This window comes from Lissotriton vulgaris, chromosome 3_1 (assembly GCF_964263255.1).
Source record: "Lissotriton vulgaris chromosome 3_1, aLisVul1.2, whole genome shotgun sequence".
NCBI classification, from domain to species: domain Eukaryota; kingdom Metazoa; phylum Chordata; class Amphibia; order Caudata; family Salamandridae; genus Lissotriton; species Lissotriton vulgaris.
In genome coordinates this window covers 312873534-312898197 of record NC_141689.1, presented here as the reverse complement: position 1 = coordinate 312898197, position 24664 = coordinate 312873534, and positions in this window count along the sequence as shown.

Genomic DNA, 24664 nt, shown 5'->3' with positions numbered 1-24664 from the left:
ACCCAAGAACTGGACCATTTGATGAACTCCCTGAGGGGCTGGTGAGGTCCTATAGTTTTTCATGAAGCGCCTGCAATACATCCCCATTCCCAGGAAGCTGCGGATACCTGACACCAAGGAGGGGGAGGGAGCATCCTGTATGTCACTCACTTGCTCTTGGTTGGGACCGATGCCTTTGTCCGAGAAGCTATACCAAGAGAAGGTGATGTATTTTCGCTGAAAGTCGCACATCTCTCAGTGGATTATCAGCCCATGTTCTGCTAGCCATGTGAAGACTACATGGAGGCGCGCCAGGTGCTCCTCTAGCATGGCCGAGTAAACAAGGATGACATCACTCTTGTTCAGCATGCCCACAAACCGCACAGGACCGTTTTCACTAGATTCTGGAAAACTTCTGCAGCACTGGAGATAATGAAGTTTAGTCTGGTGTTTCTCCACAGGCCGGCATTTGTTGAGAAGATGGTAATGAGGCAGGAGTATGGATTCAGTAGGATTTGGTGGTAGCCTAACCTGAGGTCCATTTTCAAGAACCACTTGGAACACGACAACTCACCAACGATGTTGTCTATGGTCGGCATACGATATTGTTTGCGCTTGATCACCAGGTTCGGAATCCTCATATCCCCGAAAATTCAAACTGCCTGAGCTTCTTCGCCAACACAATCGGGTACACCCTCTTTAGGGGCCTTTGACTCACACTATAATGCCGGGTTGTTTCAAGAGTTTTAGTTCAGCCACAAACTTAAGCCTGAGGTGGAAGGCTATTCGGCGATGTCTAAAGGCAACGGGAGCTAGAGACTCATCAATTTGAAGTCGAATGTCTGACCAGTTCATCAGCCGATCCCTTCGAATAGGGTCCTGAAGTTTTGAGGGAGGCGGCCCAGACCATGTTCATGGATGCCGAAAGCAAACTATATGAGATTAACCGCATGCGCGCTAGCGGGTTTTCCCGCTGCGCGCTGAAATTTGAAAATCGCGGCTTCCGTGACAAAGCCAGCTCGTCATGCGTGCAGCGCAGGTAACGCCCATGACGAGCTGGCTTTGTCATCCGCATCGAAAGGGTTAAGATCTTGGGCAGTGCCGCAGCTGAGGAGGAATCCTGATCCTTCCTGTGACACATACACCCTCACTCACCATCGCATGGAATCATGTGCCAGGTCCACGTGGAACATGCCATGAAGCTGTAGAGGAGAGTGGTTGCCAAAAACATACACATGCACATTGGTGCGATGGAGTGTGGGTGGGTCCGTAAACTGTGATAGATATCCTCAGCAATAAGGTTGATCAACACCCTTGTGTCTATGAGGGCTGAAACTGTGTGATTCTGCACCTCTACATGGCACATAGGGGCTGTATGACACTTCGCTCTGAGGGTGTCAGTGGCACAGTGAGCAAGGAACCCATGGCTGGGCATACCCATCCCACTTAGGGTGAAAAGTGCTATGGAAACAAATGATGGACGGAATGCTAAGTGGGACGGGCATGCCCAGACGTGGGTCCCTTCCTCACTGTGCCACTGGATTCAAGTTAGCCTGGCTGATTAAGGGTAAGACCCAGAAACCAGTGCCAGGATGCTTGTTTCCAGTCCAGGGAGGACCTGGCTTGGCAGTTCAGTCTGGACTGTTCCCATGAGGCACAGGGTCAAGACTGATTTGCATATGGCTTGGTCTAAACTGGGGTGGCATGGTGAGCAAAAGAACAATGGATTTAACCCAGATCTCTTGACTGGGGAGTGACTGTATGATTTATTCAGCATTCCATCCATTAATTGTTTGCGTAGCACAGAAAAAGATTGTTAGACATTGAAGAACTTTTACAGGTCAAAGTTTTAATTTTCATTGGAATGACACAAATGATCAAAGATGGCTGGGCTTGTAGCTTAGAATGCACTGAACTAGTAGCTTATCCTCTGAACAAATATTTTCAACCCTTCTTTATGTTGCATTCTAGTGCTTTAGTTTCAATGTACTTCTTCGCCAGGAGATGTTAAATAAGAGCCGGGCTGTCGCATTTTGAATTATCTGGAGAAGTCCAACCAAATAGGCCGGAGAACCGATCAGCAAGGCATTGGCATAATCAAGGTGCGAGAGGATCAGTGCTCTCACCACTGTCTCTCTCGCAGCATTAGGAAGAAAGGGAAAACATTTCCGCAGAGCCTTCAGGGTGCCACAGCACCCGCAGGTCAGCTTCTTAATGTGGGCCTCAAACGAGAGATCTTCTCCAAACCATACCCCCAGATTCTTGGCTGGGATGTTCACAGAGCTGGGCAGTGGGAAACCAGCCGGCCATAGCAATTCTCTGAACCGAGGAGGAAACTGACCATAGAGGGGAATTTCAGTTTTGTCCTCATTGCATTTCAACTGGGCGGAAGCCAACCAGTTGAAGACAGAGGACAGACAGGTCTGAATCATACCCGCGTCCAGTTCAGCGCCAGGCCAAGTGAACAGCAGCTGTGTATCATCAGCATAGGCGATTATTTTTGCTCCCAGTTGTTCAGCCAAAGTGATCAGGGGGGTCAGATAAACATTAAATAACAACGGGCTAAGAGTTGACCCCTGAGGGACCCCCGTTGAAAGAGGTTTGGCTGAAGATGAAAAAGGGGGTAGCCAGACCTGCTGGGAATGAGATGCAAGGAAAGAGCTAAGCAACTCAAAGGCCAATCCTGTGACACCAATGGCTGCCAGATGTGACAGTAGCAGCTGATGGGGAACCGTGTCGAACGCGGCAGAGAGGTCCAATAATATTTGAGGCCCTCTTCCGCCATTGTCCAAACAGTCCCTAATGGCCTCGGAAACTTCAACCAGAGCCGATTCCGTGCTATGAGCGGCACGGAATCCGGACTGGGCAGGATGAAGAGCCTGAGATGTTTCAACAAAAGCATTTAGTTGTCGAAAGGCCATTTTTTCACAGACCTTGGCCATCGCTGGTAGGAGTGAGATTGGACGATAGTTAGCAGGTAACGATGGATCTAGGCCAACCTTTTTTAGCAGAGGCAGGAGTTTGGCCTGCTTCCAGTCAACCGGAACAGTAGCTGATCTGAAGGATAGACTGATGATTTGAGTAATCTCCTGACTAACCACCTCTGCCACCCCTCCAAGAACCCGCGCTGGACAAGGGTCAGTGGGTGAGACTGATTTCAGGGATTCAACAACCGCTAATGTGTCATCCTCACAGAGCGAAAAAAACTCCTCAAAAAAGAAAGTCCTGGAAGATGGCAGAGAGAGGTACACAGGGTCTAAGGGACTCTCACTGAGACATGTGATCCACAGACTGGGCTGAATCCTGGCTATCTTTTGATTGAAGAACATGGACAAGCCCTCACACCAGGCTACAGAGGATGGCACTGTAGGTTGCTCGGCACAAGGGGAGAGGAAACTATTAAAAATAGAAAAAAATATCCTGCTGTTGTTGTTGGCCTTAGTAATCCTATTCGCAAAATACTCACTCTTCGCAGTTCTATTACGGGCATAGTAATCCCTCTGGGCATTCCGCAAGGCTTCTTTAGCAATGGTGCAGTAGGAGAGACGCCAGCGCCTTTCAAGTTTTTTACAGGCGAGCTTCAGCTCTCTCAGGGCAGGTGAAAACTAGGGTTTGGACGGGGTTGAGCGGGTTTTAGGTCTAGCAGTCCCTTTGGAGGAAGATTCCACTCCCGTCGAGATCCAGGAATTAAAAGTCTGCACCGCGTTGGACAAGTCATTACCAAGCACAGGACGGCTATTACACAGGGTGACAGACAAAGAACGCAGATTGATCTTCTGGGGGCTCATAGAAATCTTAACATTAAGGGGTAGTTTATCGGCTGACCACGAAAATCTGATTAGCCGCTGGTCAGACCACGTGAGAATTTCAGGAGTGCCCACAGTAAAAGGGAAATTCGAACAGATTACATCAAGCGTATGGCCTCCTGAGTGAGTTGGGAGTGTTACCCCAGTGTTATTTGTAAAGCGCACGATTTCTCGAAGGTGTCCTTGCGCTGAATAACAGATGTTTATTGTTACCCAACTAAATGGTACTCATTTTACCACCCTTGAATGGATGAAAGGCTGAGTGGATCTGCCTGGATTTGAACCTGTGACCATGAGGTCGAACACAAGCCCCTGCAGTGGCTGCTTTAGTCCACTGAGCCACCAGACCCAGCTTTCATGGTGCCGTGATCTTATCTTATTATTTCATTCTAGATGTAATTAGTGTGAGACAGCTTAAGTTGGCCAGCCTTAAGCAGACAGTCAGGCAATATTGGATGAATCATTTAAAAAGGGTGTGCAGGGGTGTAGCATGCACTGATTTGTAAACCAGGCTGTCAGGCTCTCTGTGCCTCTACAAGGAAGTTCCAGTACCAGCCAAAATCTGTCTTGTTCTCTGAGATATCCTGAGCTTTCATAACAAGAACACAGTGGAACACTGGGGGAAGGGGAATGGGAAGGGAAACAGCAGTTGAGCTAAAACATCTTGTTAGGTAAGGATCATTTATCATTTTCTTCTGACTTGTTGTAGAGTGAGTAAACAAAGACAATGTAAATAAATAGGTAGTTATAGTTAGACCTTCTTTTCCATAGAAAGAAAGTTTTTAGTTTTGCTAATAACTTTGGCCCCGTTTGACGAATGTTCATAAAACTTCCCCCCCACCGAACAGCTCATCTACCTCAGAAAGTTTCAGGGTGATCCATCAAAGGAGGGGAGGGCAAGAAAAAAGGAAGATCCAAAAAGGCAAAAGGCCAGTGCATTTTCCATGGACATCTTTAGATGAGGCTAACTGACAGGAATCACACCAAATTTTGCCAGGAAGCTAGATATTTGTCTACAGATTGTGCTTTCCGTCGTTTGGTGTTAATCTAGTCAGTGTTTTTTGAGAAATTCAGTGTAAAAAAACATATTTGTACATTTGGATGGTTGGGTCCGTAAAAGTCTTAAGAGAATCTTGTAGGAGCACCGGTTTAAAAATGGAGTGTTCTCATTGTACCCGGTTGCTTTATTTCCCTATGGTCATCTTGTAGAAGCGAGTCTGAAATACAAGGGATAATTAATGATAGGAAAGACAGACACAACCACAGATTTTTGTCAGCTCAGAAACTGTATATTTATTAGCCACAACAAATAACAATTTTAACGTGCAACACGGTGACAGTCAGCATAGAAGCTAGAATGTCCAAAGATTTATTGAGTTTGGTATGCTTTATAGACTTAAACCACAAAGACCACCCATATGACACGTAGCAAGAAGTATTATACGTAGTCTACAGTGCACCATGAATCCCACAGCCAATAGACAGGATCTGTAACAAGATATCTCCTCGTAAGGTGTGATATATTTGATGCACACATACTGTAGCTAACCATGTGATCAGAATGGGCAGTTTTGGGGACAGTCAATCAAAATGCGAGCTGCCATGGCCTAGTATATTTCCATACAAACTGCGACAGAAGCAAGGCGATGAGTAATATTGCGAAATGTGTTATTTGCTAATAAAATGTATTGTGCAAGCCGTGTGTCACGTACCTCGTCTGGGCGTGGAGAAATGCAAGGATAGCATTTCTCAGACGGTGAAAGTGTAAAACATCCCAAGATGGAGGTTTTTAGATGTAGGCTAAGTTAAATAGGCCTGAAGCTATTATATTTTGTATCAAAGGAAAATATGGCTTCAACATCTCCCAAATCTGATACCAAATCAATATACCCTGCGTGACAACTGATTCATACCCATGGCTGGTACTTCAGCCACTGCCTGTAGCTCTTGTCGCTCTGGCTCATGGCTGTGCCTATTGCCACAGTGCATAGAGCGTGCGCAGTAGGAGACAAGGGATGCACAGCAGACTGGGCAGACCTGTATCATAATGCAGAGTGTCAACAACACAGCTGCTATTATGATAACAGCCTTTCTGATCCATGAGCCCCAACCTGATAGCCACTGCATCAGTTTATCCCAGAACTCACCAGTGTGTATGCCCTCTGCCTCATCCCTAATATTCTTTATGTTATGTATTGCCCTATCTATGTTTTGGCTGTTGTCAGGTATATATGAACAGCACCTCTGATGGATCACCCGACAAAGCCCACCCTCTTTGCCTAGGATGATGTCTAAAGCAACCCTATTTTGAATTACTACCGCCCGCATGGCGGACAGCTCTGCTGTTATGTTTCCCAGTCCTGCTGCAGTGGAGTCAGCCAGATCCTCAATCATTCTAGCTAACTTGTGTATCCTCTGGGAGGTGTACACTACTCCAGCACCTGGGACCATTACTCCAACAGCTGTCATAAAATGATCAGCCCATCCAGCTGACCTTCTCATCCTTGTAGGCCTCACACCTGGCTTTCTAGCCTGTGCTATGTCTGAGAAGTGGACCATACATGGTATTATTGATGCAAGGTAGCAACGGCCATACCAACCTGGAGGTAGGTAAAACTATGTCCATGGTCCGCAGACAAAAAATAGTCCCTTGTAACCCACCAGTCCAGGTGATGACCCAGTAGTGCTGTCTTTGATACGTGACAGTCTTGTTTTGTGTGTGCAGTTACTTTTGCCCACAAAAATCTGGTTCATCTTCCTAGGTTCCATTATCCTCCTCATCTTGTTTATCCTGTCCTTACATGCCAACAATCCTTGTTGTCCCTGCAGTAGATCCTGTAACACACAAGGGTATGGTATGCATGACTGCTGGGTTGAGCAGTTATGTGCTATAGTTATGTCTGAAGGTAATTTAGGTGTTCTGTCCCGCTGCATCCCTTCATCATATAGGATGCACAATGGGGCTAGGGACAGCTCTTCAATCCTAAACCTTGGTGTATTAACCTCCTTGTTTCCACTCAGGTCATTGCCACTCTCCTCAGCCCTGTTTCTGGATCTCCTGTCAAATGTGCTAAGCATCTCAGTGTCTGACCTTGTAGGGTGCATATTCCTGCATGATGCCCATTTCTTTTTAGGCTCTCTGGCACCCTGTCTGATACCCTCTATATTGGAAACATTCAGTGTTGGGGCTGCCACGAGGCCAGTGTTGGGAGGTGCAACTAATACTGACATATTGTGTTCAGTGGAGAGTAACTCATGCATCAGAATACAACCCATATACTTGGAAACTGGTAGTACAATGTAGCTCATGCTGTGCTGTGTATCTGTTGGTAGGTGGGTGCAAACATAACATCCTGAAATGTTCATGATCTGTACATATAATTTTAGCATTTCAACATATTTATTGTTATCATATTCTTCCCACAATTCTCTGTCATTCTCTTCTGTAACCTCCTTCTTCCCCAACACAATCTGGTCTGGCACAATTATGTTTCGCTCCTCATGTTGTATAACTGTATTATTCTCATCACCCACTTTGCCATGAAGAAATGGGATGTCAAACTCCTCTGCAAACATTATAAACATGGTTGTCAGAACTATCCCAGGTACTGGTGATAATACAGCTGCCAGAATATATGGCCATCTGCGCTCATTTGTCCTTGGCCTAGGCATTATAGACGTTTATGGGATTAAGAATAAGCCGTTATTTTCGCCCCAATTGACGTCTGTAACAATATGTAACCCACTGTTTTCTATGGCAATTAAATACTTTGTAAAACTTCAGTGCGAGCTGTTGCTAGCTCCTGGGCTGATGGTAGGAAGCCAACTATTGGGAAGGAAAGGTCATTCAGTATAAGTGTCTGCAGCCCGCTCAATATTGGGGGATTTGGCACTGCTACTCTCTGAACAGTTGTTACCTCTACTCCTGGTGACAACGTTGCCACTGCTGACCTTATTGTTATATATAACACCCTTTCTTCCACCACCCGTATCGCTATCCACCTGTGTACTGCAGGTGATGCAACCTGCATATCTCAATTTTATTAGCAATCAATAAAATGTGGTTACAACATCCATTATTGCCCCCCAGCCAATGTGATGTATGCCAGATATTACACTGTCCAAGATGTCAAGGCGTGTGTTTGCCAGTTCCTGTGTTGGTGCTTGGCTGCCAAATGTGGGAAATGTAAGCTGTTGCAATATCAAGTCCGTCAACTTGCTCATCAGTGGTGGTTTTGGTACAATCAGCTGGATTTGTCCCTTCTTTTCCACTCCTGGCCACAATAATCGTATAACTATCACCAATTCCGACTCTTGTACTTCTATTGTCATTTGCATCAGTCTACCACTCCTTGTTGTGATCAAAGGTGGTCCAGATGCGGTGGTAGTCATGTAGGTGAATATAGTCTATTTCCACAGTTCAATGTTCCTCTGGTGCTTCACTATTCCGTGTTGTGCTTATAGTTCCTTATGTCTAACTAGCAGGGTCTTGTATCCCTATATTTGATACGGACACCAGCACCATTTGAAATCAAACACGTTGGCGCCTTTGCTGTGTCTGACAGAGGTTACCAGTACATAACAGACGATAGGCACTTGAAGGAGACAGGTGTCTCTATGATGTCATCTGGAGGATGTGTCCGCCAGGCACAGCAGATAGTTGCATTGGTCGGTCTATTGGAGGGTTGGCCCGCAGCCAGCAGGAGATCTCTTCTTCCTTATCCCCTGTCGTGCTGGTCAGGCTGGTCCTTCCTGGTGGATCGGAGGTTGTACCTATGGTCCGCCTCAGGTGCTGCTGGTGATGATGCCGGAGCTTACCGTCCGTCGTCCTGGTCTGCTGCCCGCTTGGTGTGAGAACTGTGGATCCACGAAGTCAATCCCTTGCACTTCACTGCTGTCGCGGTGGTCAAGATGACGGTGAAAGGACCCTTCCACCTGGGCTGAAGACAGTTCCGCCGGGTATGGGCCTTGATCCACATCCGGTCCCCAGGCTGCAGGTCATGTGGTGGGGGAGTTGCTGCTTCTGGAAGAGCCTGCAGGACCTGGCGGTGAAGATAACGTAAAGTCTCTGTTAGTTTTTTACAGTAACACAAAAGCAAATCGTCTACTATTGGCAGAGGCGCAGTGGACATATGACCTGCAATATTCATCGGGCGGCCGAACAACACTTCATGTGCACTTAGTTTAGTTATCCTGTCAGGTGTACTTCTCATTGCTAGCAGAGCTATTGGAAGTGCATCCACCCATGACAGTTCTGTGGATGCGCAGATTTTCCCTCATTTATTTTTCAAGACCCCATTTTTCCTTTCAACTGCACCTGCCGCTGGTGGGTGGTAAGCGCAATGCAACTTCTGGGTGACCCCAAGACCTTTGCATAGACCCCTTATCACCTGAGAAATGAATGCAGGCCCATTGTCTGAGGCCAGAAGTATTGGGATCCCAAATCTGGGGATCAAGTCTTTCAGGAGACACTTAGCAAATGTTAAAGCATCACAGTTCTTTGTGGGGTATGCCTCTGTCCACTTACAAAACATACAGACGATGACCAAAACATGCCTGTACTTCTGGGTGGGGGGCATGTCAATGAAATCCATTTGTAGGCTTTCAAACGGTCCATGAGGTGGAGGGAAGTGACCAGGTGCAGTATGGGTACTCTTACCAGTGTTATACTGTGCACAGATAGTGCACTGTCTGCAAAGTCTCTCAGCTGCTTGACAAAATTTGCTATGATACCAGCATTGTGAAAATAGCCTAATCATTCCATCTCTCCCAACATGTGAGGGGCCATGGAAGAGACGTGCCATTGAAGGAAGCATTGATGAAGGCAGGCATATCTTCCCATTGGGCCCAATCCACAATCCTTCCTCTGTTTTCACACACCCTCCTTTGGCCCACCCGGTCATCTCCTCAATGTCAACTTGTTTCTGGATGTGGATTGGGTCAAAATGCAATAAGTCTTGTTTAGCGTCCACCCTTTCATTGCTGCTCTCTATCTGTACTATTGTTAACTGGCAGCCTGTCAGTGCTATCCTCTTTGCTTCTCCATCAATGAATGCATTGCCCCTTGACACATAGTCTCTAGATGATGTGTGTGCAGCACATTTTATGATGGCTACCTTGGATGGGAGCAGAATCGCCTGGAGGAGGTCGCAGATCAACTGCGCATGCTGTATCTGTTGCCCTGCTGATGTGAGGAACCCCCTCATGGACCACAATTGGTCGAAGTCGTGCATGACCCATCTACAAACAGGTCCCCCTGAGCATCTGATAATGGGGTGTCCAGTAGGTCTGGGCGTACCTTAGTATGCCTGTCTATAGCCAGGGTGCAGTCATGAAAGGCATCATCTGAGCAAAAATCCTCCAAAGCATGCTCTGTTGGTAAGAGACATGCAGGGTTCAAGGTGGTGCATCTCTTGATAGCAATGTGTGGTGCCAACAGTACTAGCTCATATCTGGTGAGGCGTGCATTTGTCAAGTGCTGTGTCCTGGTGGAGGTAAGCAGAACATCCACAGCATGGGGAACGTGTAAAACAAGGGTATGGGCCAATGCAATGTTTTCTGACTGTTCCACCGCCAGTGCTGCAGCAGCCACCGCTCTGAGACACGGTGGTAACCCAGAAGCTACTGGGTCTAGCGTGGCTGAGTAGTAAGCTACAGGACGGTAGTAGGAACCATGTTTTTGGCTTAACACCCCTAATGAGCACCCTCCCTTCTCATGGCAGAACAAATGAAATTCCTTGCTGTAATCTGGTAAGCCAAGTGCTGGGGCCCCACCCAATTCACTTTTCAGTGTTGTGAATGCTAATTCACAGTCTGGGGACCATGGCACCTCATCAGGAATCTCTTTGTGTGTCAATGCTTGCAGTGGTTTAGCAATCAGGGAAAAGGTTGGGATCCAGTGCCTACAATACCCAGCCACCCCCAGAAAATGCTCTGACTTCTTTCTGTGTGCGTGGACGGGGAAAACCAGTGATGGTGGAAATTCTATCAGGCAACAGTTTTCTCGCTCCCTCTGATAATTCATGCCCAAGGTACTTCACTGCAGTGAGGCAGAACTGTAATTTCTTTGGGGACACCTTGTATCCTTTCAGCACCAAATGGCAGAGGACTGCAATAGTGTCCTCCTCGCAGGCCTCCTGTGATGGGGAGGCCAAAAGTAAATCATCAATGTATTGGATGAGAGTGGAGCCTCCCTTAAGTACCAGGGAGTCTAAGTCTGTTTTCAGTGCATTCGTGAAAATGGAGGGGGACTCTGTATACCCTTGGACCAATCTACACCAAGTGAATCTCCTTGAACGAAATACAAAGCTGAATAGGTACTGACTGTCTTGATGCAGTGGTATTGTAAAGAAGGCGGAGCTAAGATCCATCACAGTAAAGTGTGTGGCTGATACAGGGATATTTGATAATATTGTTGCAGGATTTGGAACCACAGGGAATGAGGGCTCCACTATTTTGTTCAATTCTCTTAGGTCCTGAGTAAAACGGTACACAGGGGCCCCATCTGGGCCCTTGGATGCTTTTTTAATAGGAAGTATAGGGGTGTTGCATGGACTGGAGCGTATTTCTCTGATTATTCCCTGCTTTAGGAGATCTTTTATGACAGGTGCTATTCCTTCCTCTCCTTCTTTGGAAATCTTATACTGTGGTACTCTTGGGAGACGGGCTCCAGGTTTTAATTTTATTCGTACTGGTGGGTAATCTAAGACTTGTCCTACATCATTAGCACTTGTGGCCCACACCTTGGGTGGCACGGTGGCACGTAACCTAGAGGGTACAGCAGGATTGGGGCATGTCATGTAAGCCTGAAACATTAGACCATTTGGGCGACTCTCCAGAAAAACCCCTGTTGGTGAACAGTGTATGGTGCATTGGAGTTTGCAGAGCAAGTCTCTACCTAGTAAATTAACTGGACAGAATCTGCTGAAGATGAATTGATGGGTAACAGTTATGCTGCCCACCACTAATTTTAGTGGTTGAGTCAAATACTCATCTATTGGCTGTCCTGTCATTCCGACTGCAGTGATTAATGTCCCAGAAAGTGGTGCCATAGACATCTCAGATGCCTTAAGCATTGATTTTTGAGCTCCTGTATCAATCAAAAATGGTATGATTTGTCCCATTATTGATCCCTCTACATATGGGCCTGATTGGTCCACTGCAATTGCTGGAGCTATTAGGCAGTCTTCCACTTTCAGGCACCCCTAGTATGAACTCCTTGGTCGTGGTGGTGGTGGGGAATCAGTGTCTCTCTGCGCCCACCCATCTGCCCCTGTCCAGTCCTGGTGACCTTGGGGATCTGATTGCACCTGTCTGTACTGGTCATTGTCCCTTTGCTCTTGGCGCTGGGGGTTTTGCTGAAAACCTTTCTGATTTTGCCCCCTGTTCTGTGAGGCTGTGTCATCCCCGTATCTCTTTTTAAGCAGTGGGCAATCAGATCTCCAATGACTAGGGTCTTTGCAGTTGAAACACGATGTACCTGGTGGGGGTACGGATTTTGAACCTTTATTAAAGTTACGTCCACCCCCTCTCCCTCTTATTCTATCTCTCCCCCTGCCTTGTTGTCCTGTGTAGAATCTTTCCTGTGCTACCATCAATCTAACCTTCTCCTTTTTCAGTTTTTCAGCTTCTATCAACTGTGCATTCGCCTGATAATCAGAGCAATATCTAGCAGCAGACAAAAAATTTCAAAGTGACTCTTGTTGCCAGCAAACAAATGATTGCTGCAAATGAGTTTTTATTGGTGGGCTCAACCCCTGACCAAATGTTGTTACAAACGCTGGCATTGCATCTCCCATGGGGTTCTTTAACCCACTATTCTGCTGGTATACCTGTAACAGGCGGTCAAAGAATGTATTTACACTCTCATCCTTCTCTTGTTTGGTATTGGTAATTTTATTCCAATCTACTTTATTTTCCGGTACCTTCTCCTTTAAATATTTAATTACTTCATCATATTTGTCTTGCACTTCATCACCTGGAGCTCCGCCTTTTTCTCTCTGTGGCTCTGCTTTCGGCCAGTCCACCTTTCCCTTGCACTCTTCCCATAAATCCTTTGGCACTATGATGTTAAATAGGGTATCAAAGTCACGCCACAAAAGACCCCCTAATTTAGACATTTTATCTATTTCTGTGTACCACTTTCTTGGCTCCTCCCTTAATTTTGGGAACTCACACGTGAAAATCATTAAATCTTGCCTGGACCATGGCACAAATACATATGCATTATCCCTGCTACCTGGCGGTGGGGGTATCTCCCTTTAAAGGCATGATCAATGTTGGTGGTGCCTGTGGGTGTAATGAGTTTACCACTTCTAACACCGCAAATGCGTGCACTAGCTGCTTCCACTGCTGTAGTTTATCAACTGCATACTGTAGCCTGTCCTTTAGTTCTGTTTCTTGCCATGCTTGCAGATCTGCATCTATAAAGCTAAACTTAGAAACGTCCCATTCATATTGCAGAGGCAGAGATGGGGTTGCTTCCGTGGTATTTAACCGACTTGCTTTCGCCTGTTGTATGTATGTCCTATGTGCTTCTGCACCGTCATCTAGGAGCTTTGCACGTGCTATGGATAATGTTTTTTCTAGATATGCTCTCCCTTTCTCAGTCGCAAACTTCGCTACTGTTAATTTCTCATCAATCATCTGGCGCAGCCCTTCCTCACATTTTTCCGTATCGGTTCTAAGCAGCATTGTTTTTTTTCATCGCTGGGGAACTCTGCCGAAACCCAGAGGAGTCAGGGCGGGGCAGAGTGGAGTCTAGAGGCAAGCTCGTCCGTCTCTGAACATTTACCTGCTTGTCAGCCTCACTAACTGCCCTTGCCAGAATCGCGATATCGTGGTTAGTCTTTAATACATATGTGCATATGTTCCATATTAAGAGATGCCATTTAGAAGGGTTGAAACTGTAATCTAGGGATCTATCACAAAAACACTGCATCCAGGGAGAGTTAAGCAAATTTTGGGGGGAAATATTATGCTGCGAGCAACAGGCTAATAATAGGTCCTTCCTTTTCGACTGTGTCTCAGCGATTGCAGCTGCTTCCTGCCTCACTTGCTGTAACACAGCCATGTCTTGGACCTCTTCCAAATCTACCCGTTTAGAGGTCTCATCGAGCAAGCGACGCGTTAAGTAAACAGCTTCTCTCTTCTGTTCTTCGCTAAATAGCGCAGTGGGTAAGGCTGGTGCTGCTGAGATACCCATTCTACCCATTAAAATGTCTTCTAAAAGTTGGTCTTCCAATCCCGCATTTTGCTCTAACTCTACTGCCAGGCTTGGGTACACTCCCACTACCTCTAATTGTGTCTGCCTCCAATCCTCATTAATTTGTTTTGCGGCTATATCATGCAATACTTTATTCCTAACCTGTATAAGTTCCCTATGCACTTTGGATTTTACATCATTAGTAGCACGTAAATCTCTTACAAACTCCTGCCAAATATAATACGTCTCCCATTCAGCAGGTCGAATTTTCCTACCCTTTAACCTCAACATCTGCTTCAAATATGCCAGTTTATTCATATCATATGTACCTCGACATGGAAACTGTAAGTCTGGCTTATTAGCAGTCAAGTCATGCCATTTTCTAATAAACAAAATTGAACTCAGTCCTAGGCGTAAAGCTACCACATGTGCAGGCGAATCTTTCGGTGGGGCTGGCTGGCAACTATCCAAACTATATTTAGTTAAAGGGTTACCCATGATAAATAATGAGCAGGAAGTGTATATGGAGTGTGTGGTATGTACCGTGGACGCAGCGCAAGGTCTGGCCCGTGAACAATTTTATGACCACAATGAAAACAATGCAATCATACCAGACAGATGATGGGGAAAGGTCGCGCGCTGTACAGTTAACACACAGGAAATGTCTACAAACAGTTGCACGTCATTTCAGCCACTTTGTCAGCTATACAATTTCACAGAGGAAGCCATTCACCATGTACACAGACAAATCAGCCAATGTCAGTTCCACCACAACCTCTCTGAGTATTGAAAGAAGTATATCAAGTCTTGGGTGCTATTGTATCTGGCGTCCCATTGACTGAAAAGAGAGGAGACAGAGAGGGTGATGAAAAAAAGAATAGTTACTCTCCACCTCCTTGCAATCCTCCTGGATCCCAATAAACTGGGAGGAGGGGGCGGCTAGACAGAGAGTATTTGAGAGCACTCAGAACATATGCGAATTTTCATGCATATGTCAACCAATCAAAGAAGATAGAGCTGGTGGATCCCCTTCCGTCGTTCTAATATTCACAAGGAACAGATAAACAGATAAACAGGAAAACAGATAAACAACCTAGGATCCTCCCTCACCGCAGCGCCGCAAAATGTGCATGTGTGTCGAGTGCGTGGAACACCTTTAGAGCCCTGAAGGTGGGTGGGCACCGGATAGTTAATCTCTATGCCACCTAATAATAACTGAGCAGGCAAGCGGTTAATACATTGCCATGCAATTTATTTTTACACTGAGGCAGTCAGCCAGCACATGTGGTTAAGTCGGAGTGTCAGAAACTAGCCACAGTCATGTCAGTCACTAAGCATAGTGCAGTTCAATACATACAAAAATGCAATGAATTCCGAAGGCATAGAGCAACGATAATCAAGGATATCACGATAATCAAATCACGGCAATCAAGGATATCCCCCGAATGTGCCGAAGGGACCACCCCAAGGCACAGACTCAACTGCAGCGCACCCGGTCTCAGCCCACAAGGCCGTGGAACAACGCCAGGCCACACCACAACTCCGGGGAGCAAACGGCTACCACCCACCACGGGAGCACTCACAGGAAACCCATGAGAAGAAGGGCCACCCCCGCTCAACCAACATCAAAGGACAAAAACCTCGAAGAAACACTCACCTCTAGTACACGAAGTTCGTCAAACCCACTGACCTCTGCTCCAAACAATTAACGGCAGCTGTCCAACCCCAAACTGGACTCTCACTGGTAAGACAGGAATCGGCAGTAGTACGCTTTCCCCGGACCGCAACCAGCCAACACGCGTGTGCGCCAGGGAGTCACTGAGTGGAAGGAACTCTGTGAGGTACACCATCGCACTGGGGGTGGACAGCGACCGGAGCCAAATACTAGGATGCAAGGAAAAAAAAAAGCAAATCACAAAGGAGCCCAGAGCCACTAAGGAACCCCTAGGTCCAGAACCGGCCAAGAAGGGAATCAGAGAAAGAACTGCAACCTAAACCAGGGCATCAGGGACACAGTCATCAACAGAATGGTGACAAAACAAAAAATAAACGATAACAGCCACCAGAAAAAGGCAGATAAAGATACACACCAACATCGTCCCAATCCACGACATAACACAGGGACTAGCCAGACAAACAGGGCAGAGCCAAGAGAAAATACCACAGAAACTGAACTGAGAAAAAAATCAGAGGAACAGAGTAGGAACCAGAAATCATGAGAAACAAGGCAGCTCACGAACAGGCCGGCCACCGGTAACCAATGGAGTGAAGCAGAGAGACGGATAGAAAAAACTCAAAGTTATCGAACCTCAAAACTCCAGGCTCCAAAGGAAACCCGCGGCCCAGCCGCCCGAGGCCGGCGATGTCACCACGAAGTACGGGGCTGCAATTCTCCACCAAAATGTAGAAGCAAGTCTGAAATACAAGGGATAATTAATGATAGGAAAGACAGACACAACCACAGATTTTTGTCAGCTCAGAAACGGTATATTTATTAGCCACAACAAATAACAATTTTAACGTGCAACACGGTGACAGTCAGCATAGAAGCTAGAATGTCCAAAGATTTATTGAGTTTGGTATGCTTTATAGACTTAAACCACAAAGACCACCCATATGACACGTAGCAAGAAGTATTATACGTAGTCTACAGTGCACCATGAATCCCACAGCCAATAGACAGGATCTGTAACAAGATATCTCCTTGTAAGGTGTTATATATTTGATGCACACATACTGTAGCTAACCATGTGATCAGAATGGGCAGTTTTGGGGACAGTCAATCAAAATGCGAGCTGCCATGGCCTAGTATATTTCCATACAAACTGCGACAGAAGCAAGGCGATGAGTAATATTGCGAAATGTGTTATTTGCTAATAAAATGTATTGTGCAAGCCGTGTGTCACGTACCTCGTCTAAGCGTGGAGAAATGCAAGGATAGCATTTCTCAGACGGTGAAAGTGTAAAACATCCCAAGATGGAGGTTTTTAGATGTAGGCTAAGTTAAATAGGCCTGAAGCTATTATATTTGGTATCAAAGGAAAATATGGCTTCAACAAACTCACTCCCATGGGAGTCAGACTTCTGTGGGAGCGAGCCCTCAGATTGGCTTCCAACAACATATCCTAATATTTTCTTTACAAATTGCATAAGGGGGCATGATGGGGATGCCCTGCACCCTTAGGCACCATGGAGGGGACTGAGAAGGGAGCCCACCCCCAGGACTGAGAGTTTACAATATGCAATGTCTTCTATATGGGGGCACCAAATAGGAGCATTCCCATGCTCCAACAGATGCAAAAAGCAGCAGCTTGAATGCTTCTAAACATCCTTAGATTGGCCTCAACAGGTAGCGCTCTGGACACTCTCCACTGGCTTCCTATTGAAGAGAGGATCTTCTTCAAAGTCTTGTGCTATGTCCACAGAATATTGCAGGGCAAGGGCCCAAAATATCTCCGCCTCATGATACACCCCTACCACCCCACGTGCAGTCTGAGATCCTCCAGAACTGGACTGGTCTGCAATCCTAAATTCAACAGCAAACGTTTTTAAAGTATCTCCTTCAGGTACCTGTCAGTTAAGAGGTGGAATTCTGTGCCTACATACCTAAGACAATAGACTTCAGAAGTAGTCTTCAGAAGCAACTCAAAACTGAGCTGTTTAGGAAAAATCTTACTCCGTAGAGTGTCCCTGTCTACTCTTGTTCAATCTTGATCTTAGCCACTGAATGGAATTCAGCGCGGGGACACTCAGTAATGAAGTAACAATTGCGCTTTAGAAATTGCCATAATAATAATAATATCATAATAATTAAAGGCCCTGGGGACCCCACCCCTGGCAGTTACTTGAATGGAGTAGAGCAGTGCAATCCTCCTTCCCTGAGTCATTAATGACCATAGGGGCCAGCTCAGATGTTATGTTCCAGGAAGCCCACCCGTAGACATAGTGGTTTTCCTGCCAGCAGTGGTGTTGGCAGGGAAACCTGTGTTTTCTCTTGCTTTACAGGAGCATATTCTAAACTCCTCCAGGTGGAAGAGCAAACATGACGTCAACTTCCAACAGGAGGGAGCTTTGAAAATGTTTTATGAAGTGGACAGAGAAACAGGTCAAAATATTCCTCCCATCGACAGGGAGCAGCATTAGGAGCTGCCCCTTGTATGCACAAGCAATGCTGGCTCCTGCTGTATGTGGTGAGACTGCTGGGGCCGAAGGGCTGCCTCCGTGGCTTGCAACAAGAGTATTGTGGATGCTCTGAGTAGGCGCCAAAGCACCTACCTTTAACTGTGAGGACTCCAGGGGATGGGTTTCCGGGAGCCAAAATTGCTCCGGGGGGAGCTCCTGCCCCCGTTCACTTGCAAAGGCCACCGGGCCCCAGGGGATAGGGTCCCTGGGGCCAAAATTGGCCCGGAAGTGGGGGCTGCATGCTCCCTTCCCCTGCAGATGCCCCTCGGAATGGGTTTCCTTTGACCTAAATCGGCTTGGGGATGGGGTCCCAAGGGGCGATAATTGTTTGGGGAGTAGAGCCACATGGACTCCTTTCCCTTAAAGAAAAAAGGCCCTGGGGGATGAGGTACCCAGGGCTGAAGAAGTCTCAGGCAGGGGAGCTACGTGGCCCCCTCCCTTTTAAAATAAATAAGGCCCTGGGGATAGGGACCCAGAGCCCAATGAGTCTCTGGGAGGGGGCAAATGACCTTGCTCCCATTTAAATAAATGGTCAGGGGATGGGGTCCCTAGGGCCAGGACCTGCTGCCAACCCCTGCCAAACACGGCCAAAGGCCCTGAACAGTGTGGGGTTTGCTGCCTTTGGAGGTTGGCCACATGGCCAGGCCAGAGTGTGAGCTGGCTACATGTGGGGTTTTGGCCGCAGGGCCTGGCCAAAATGATGTCATCAATGATGCCCATTGAGATGTCATCAGTGATGCCATAAATGATGTCATAGAACGTCATAAGTGATGCCATTAATGAGGTCATAAGCAGTACATGGCGGGGGCAAGATATAGTATATATATATATATATATATATATATATATATATATATATTCACTGAAAAAACCATAGGTTTGACCCCAGTTATAGTTAGCTGGAAATTTTACTGATATAAAACCATTGAAATTCACACGTTATAGTTAGTCGGACTCACTATAACTTGCGCGTGCAATGCACTGCTGATGACATCACATATTACATCACTCATGACATGGTCAGTGACATCACTCATGACACCATCCTTGTGACATAGTGACAGACCTCCTTTCACTATAATGTAACCCTTGAGACACATATTCAAAAATAGAAACTGAAATTTTTAAAAAAATGGAGATACCTATATCAGTTACAACAAGCAATTCAGTAATTCCACTATCTATATACACATCCACTCATTCACCAATAGTTTTATATAGTCACTCATACATATACTCACTCATCATATGAAGTGATACACCTATACATCCTGTTACACACCGACATTCATCCAAAAGTTACTCACACACATATTCACACGTGCAAATAAACTATTGGACATCCATTTATTTGAATATAGAGTTATACACACACTTCCACCTTACTTCTATTTAAAATTACACATATTTATTCTCTTAAACAATCACTTATAGAAACACATACTTATTTAAACAGGAACTCTTACAATCTCTTACTCTCACATATACTCACTTATATACATCAATATTCATATATACTAGATTAAAACATATGTAGTTACTGATAAAGACACTAGTGAGACAGTCATTCACTCACTAACAAACACATATAGACACTCATCCACCCATACAGTCCTGTACATATGCTGTCTTCAAAACACATAGAAACAGAGAGTCAGTCACTCATGCATCTATGTGCTAAGTAATACCCCCACCAAACCATATAGACACTCATACTGATACTAAGAGAAACATCTAATAACCCATATACATACGCATGTAGCTACTTACCAACACATGTAGCCACTTATACACAAAGTAAAACACTAATATATATATTTAAATATTTAAACATTACTCACTAATATTTACTTTTTCAGAAAGGCACATATTCACTGGATGGTGTCATCAGTGATGTCATGAGTGATGTCACTGACCATGTCATGAGTGATGTAATATGTGATGTCATCAGCAGTGCATTGCACGCGCAAGTTATAGTGAGTCCGACTAACTATAACGTGTGAATTTCAATGGTTTTATATCAGTAAAATTTCCAGCTAACTATAACTGGGGTCAAACCTATGGTTTTTTCAGTGAATTTAATAGGTTTTTTAAATGCTAATTCCTAACTATAACTGGTGTGAAACCTATGGTTTTTTCAGTGAATTTCATAGGTTTTTTAAATGCTAATTCCTTTCTATATCGAGTTTGTATCCTTTTTTTTTTTACAATTTGCTGTTTTTTTGTAAGTATTCTTTTTTTTATATATTTTCTTTTTTTTGCGCTCTTGGTGCGCGCTCCGAGAAGCTTTCAGCTAAGCGCTCCCGTAAGCTTTCCGGTGAGCTTAGCAGAAAGCGCACCCGGAGCGCTATTGTCGTTCGTGAAAAAAAATATGAATGAAAAGTTAATAATAATGCAAAACTTTTCGTACTATACAAATAAAATCAGTTTTTTTTAATAAGGAAAATGATTATGCATTTCTGTAAAAGTTTGATGACATCACTTCGGCGCGCAACGTAAGTGCCCTCGGAAGCGCCTACGCTCGCGCCTCGTAAACGCACGCAGAAGCGCCTACGGTCGCGTCATATGTGCGCCCCGGAAGCGCCTCAAATCGCGCCGCGTAAACGCACCCGGAAGCGCCTACGATCGCGCCACGTTTGCGCCCCGGAAGCGCCTCCGCTCGCGCCGCGTAAACGCACCGGAAGTGCTCCGAAGCGCGCAGCGTAAGCGCGTCGGGTCATGTGACCCTAAAATAACACTTTTCATTGGTTGCTAACAGTTTTTTTTACAAAGAATGAAATCCCCACCCATTTCCTTCACTATTGCTTTGTACTTGGAGAGAGCAAGAGCTGTTCTGTGTACTATCTTCATCTCCTACTTTCCTGATCTACAGCAATGGCTGCAAGAGAGTCATCCAGCAGTGATTCAGATGCATTTGTAGATGAGGACCCTCCTACGGAGAAGAAAAAAATCCATTTCATCTGGAAATTTTATAACATCCCTGAAGGTGAAAAAAAAGTCAACGCTCCAAAAGTAACCTGCAAAATATGTGGTAGTACTTTATCCAGAGGCAATCCTCTGAAAAAATATAGTTTTGGTAATGCCAATTTAATCAGGCATGTCAAAAGAAGACACCCAAACAACTTTGCGAGGGAGAGTGTCAGAGACCTGGCACGGAAATTACCCACAGATGGCGGCAGCACCTCCACTGGTGGAGCAACACCTTCGGGACCATCCCGTAGAAGAATGGTCCCTAACATACAGCCAGAGTTTGCAGGCATCAAATTTCTGTGCACGGAGTGTAACGAACTGCTCTGCTATGGGGAGCAGAGTGTTGAACTTATTGCCCTAAAGAAACAGCAACACCGCTGCCCTGACAGTCCCTAAATTTTCACATTTTTTTGCTCCTGTTGAGCCGTTTTTGAATTCCTGTTTTTTGTTTTTCCCTTGACAAAAATCCAAAAAAATTATAAAATTGTTTTAAAAAGCCAAAAAAAGTTCAAAAAGTTCAAAAAACACAAAAAAATATAAAACAACAAAAAGAAGAAAAAAAAAAGTTCTTTTCAGAACTACCTCTAATTTATAAAAAAATGCATTTTTTTGTGAAAAAAATCTGTCATTTTTTTTCTCCTTAGTACGCTCCTCAGTAAGCTCCCCGGTACGCGTACCGGGTGCGCCCCCCGCGGAAATCGAAAAAAAATAATTTTTTTTTGAGGCCCCGCGGGGCCCTTTAATGGCCCCCACATCAAAACTAGGGGGTCAGAGGGGGTGTACTCTTCCCCCTTATTGTCATTTCCCCCTTTCTTTTAGCCACCTCTTGTGTCTCGATTTTACCGAGACACAAGATGGCGGCCGCTCCAGACTGTTTAGAATGTTTACAGACAACTGAGATCCAATCAGCTTCCTGCGCGCAAGTCGCGTGTCGCGCCTCGAGCGCTCTCCGGTGCGCGCACCGGAGCGCGGCTATAGATATATATATTTTTTTGAACCTAAATTACTCAAAATCCACTGGAGCACATATCTTGAGACATAGCAAAGGCACATCGGGCTACCAGTCCCTACAATTTTGCCAAGTTTGGTGGAAATCCATTCAGCCGTTCGAGCTAAAAGTGAAATCGACCGCCCTATGGAAATTAACATGGGGAAAACGCGTTTTGGGACCCCCCTTTTATCTCGGCCCCCGCTTGACGAATCCCCCCCAAACTTTCAGGGAAGGACCGGACCGCCATGAGACCATTTTCCTGAAAATTTCAGGCAGATTCGTCAACCGGCGCCAAAGTTATTCAAAATAGAATGTTGAGATTTAACATTGAAAATTATCCTAACTATAACTACCTACTGGCGACCGCCAGTAGGTAATATATATATATATATATATATATATATATATATATATATATATATATATGTATATATATATATGTATATATATATATATATATATATGTATATATATATATATATATATGTATGTATATATGTATGTATATATGTATATATATATTCACTGAAAAAACCATAGGTTATAGACCATATATAGTTAGGGATTAGCATTTAAAAAACCTTATTTTATTTGCACAAAACCATTGAAATTCCATATATAGTTAGTTGCACTAACTATATATCGCGGACCCGCAATCCACTGCTAATGATGTCACATATTACATCATTCATGACATGGTCAGTGACATCACTGATGACATCACTGATGACATCTCAAATGACATCACTGATGACATCACTGATAACATCTCATTTGACATGACTGATCACATCACTGATGACATCATTCATGTGATAATACGATGAACTTCTTCAGACTCTAATATAACCTTAGATACAATCAGTGTAAACAGACACTCACAGACTGTCACACATCCATGGAGTTACCCACACACCTAGTCAGTCATGCAAAGAATCCATCACACCTCCATTTCCTCAACTATACAGTTATACACACCTTACTTATTCAAACATATACTAACACATATTTACTCTCTTATACAATCCTTGATACAAGTTCACAATGATTCATACAGCCACTCTCACATTCACTGGCTCTTATGTTCAGTTATTTATATATGTCAACTCTCATATGGAGTGTGTTTTACATATGTACTTACTTTGACATGTAGAACTGAGATATCCATTCACTCACCAATATACTCATGCACACAGTCAACTGTCCATACAGCTGTTTCTACATGCACTTTTGAAGCCATACACCTAGGGAATCAACTGCTCACACATCTATGCACAGAGTTATACACCTCCCAGCCACCCACACACATACTCAGTCTCCCATACAAATACTTGGGCAACCATTCAATAACCCATATAGTTACTGATATAGCTACTGATTTAAACATGCAGCAGTTTACAGAAGAACATAAATAATGATTGCCAAATTAAGACACTTTAATCACTAACCCATGCACTCAGTGAGACACATTTAATCATTCTCTCATACAGTCAGTCATGCACCTACTAAATCCTTCATCCAGACAATTATACATCCACTCATTCTTCAATATGTAAGACATATTTTAACTTTACAGAAACATACAGTCACTGGGTGTTGTCATCAGTGATGTCATCAGTGATGTCATTTGAGATGTCATCAGTGATGTCATTTGAGATGTCATCAGTGATGTCATCAGTGATGTCACTGACCATGTCATGAATGATGTAATATGTGACATCATTAGCAGTGGATTGCGGGTCCGCGATATATAGTTAGTGCAACTAACTATATATGGAATTTCAATGGTTTTGTGCAAATAAAATAAGGTTTTTTAAATGCTAATCCCTAACTATATATGGTCCATAACCTATGGTTTTTTCAGTGAATTTTCAAGGTTTTGTAAATGCAAATTCCTAACTATATATGGTCTATAACCTATGGTTTTTTCTGTGAATTTCATTGGTTTTTTAAAAGCTAATATCTATAGCTGTAAAATATATTCTTTATTAAGTGACGTATCACGTAGCCCGTGAGACGCCTCATGATGCATCGCATAACCGTGACGTATCGTCTCTGCAGCGCAAACCAAACCCAAAACGTAAGCACGCCAAAACACGCTTAAAGATATATATATATTTTTTTAACCTTAATTAGACAAAATCCACACGTGCACATATCACAAACGTTCAAAAAACACAATATGTCGGACTCCCGTTACGCTGCCGGTTAGCTGCCCGGTTAACGTACCAGGAAGCACCTTTACCGCGAAAAATCGCATTTTTTTTTTCACCCCCCAGGGAACTTTAATAGCCCCCTCATCAATCCTAGGGGTTCAGGAGGGGTCTGCCTTACCCCTTTCATTCATTTACACCTTTTTTTTTTCCACCTCTTGTCTCTCGATCCCAGAGAGAGACAAGATGGCGGCCGCTCCAGACTGTTTACAATGATAACAGCCAATCAGCTTCTCCTCAGACTCCCGTTACACTGCCGGTTAGCTGCCCGGTTCGCGTACCAAGACGCGTCTCTACAGCGAAAAAATCGGAATTTTTT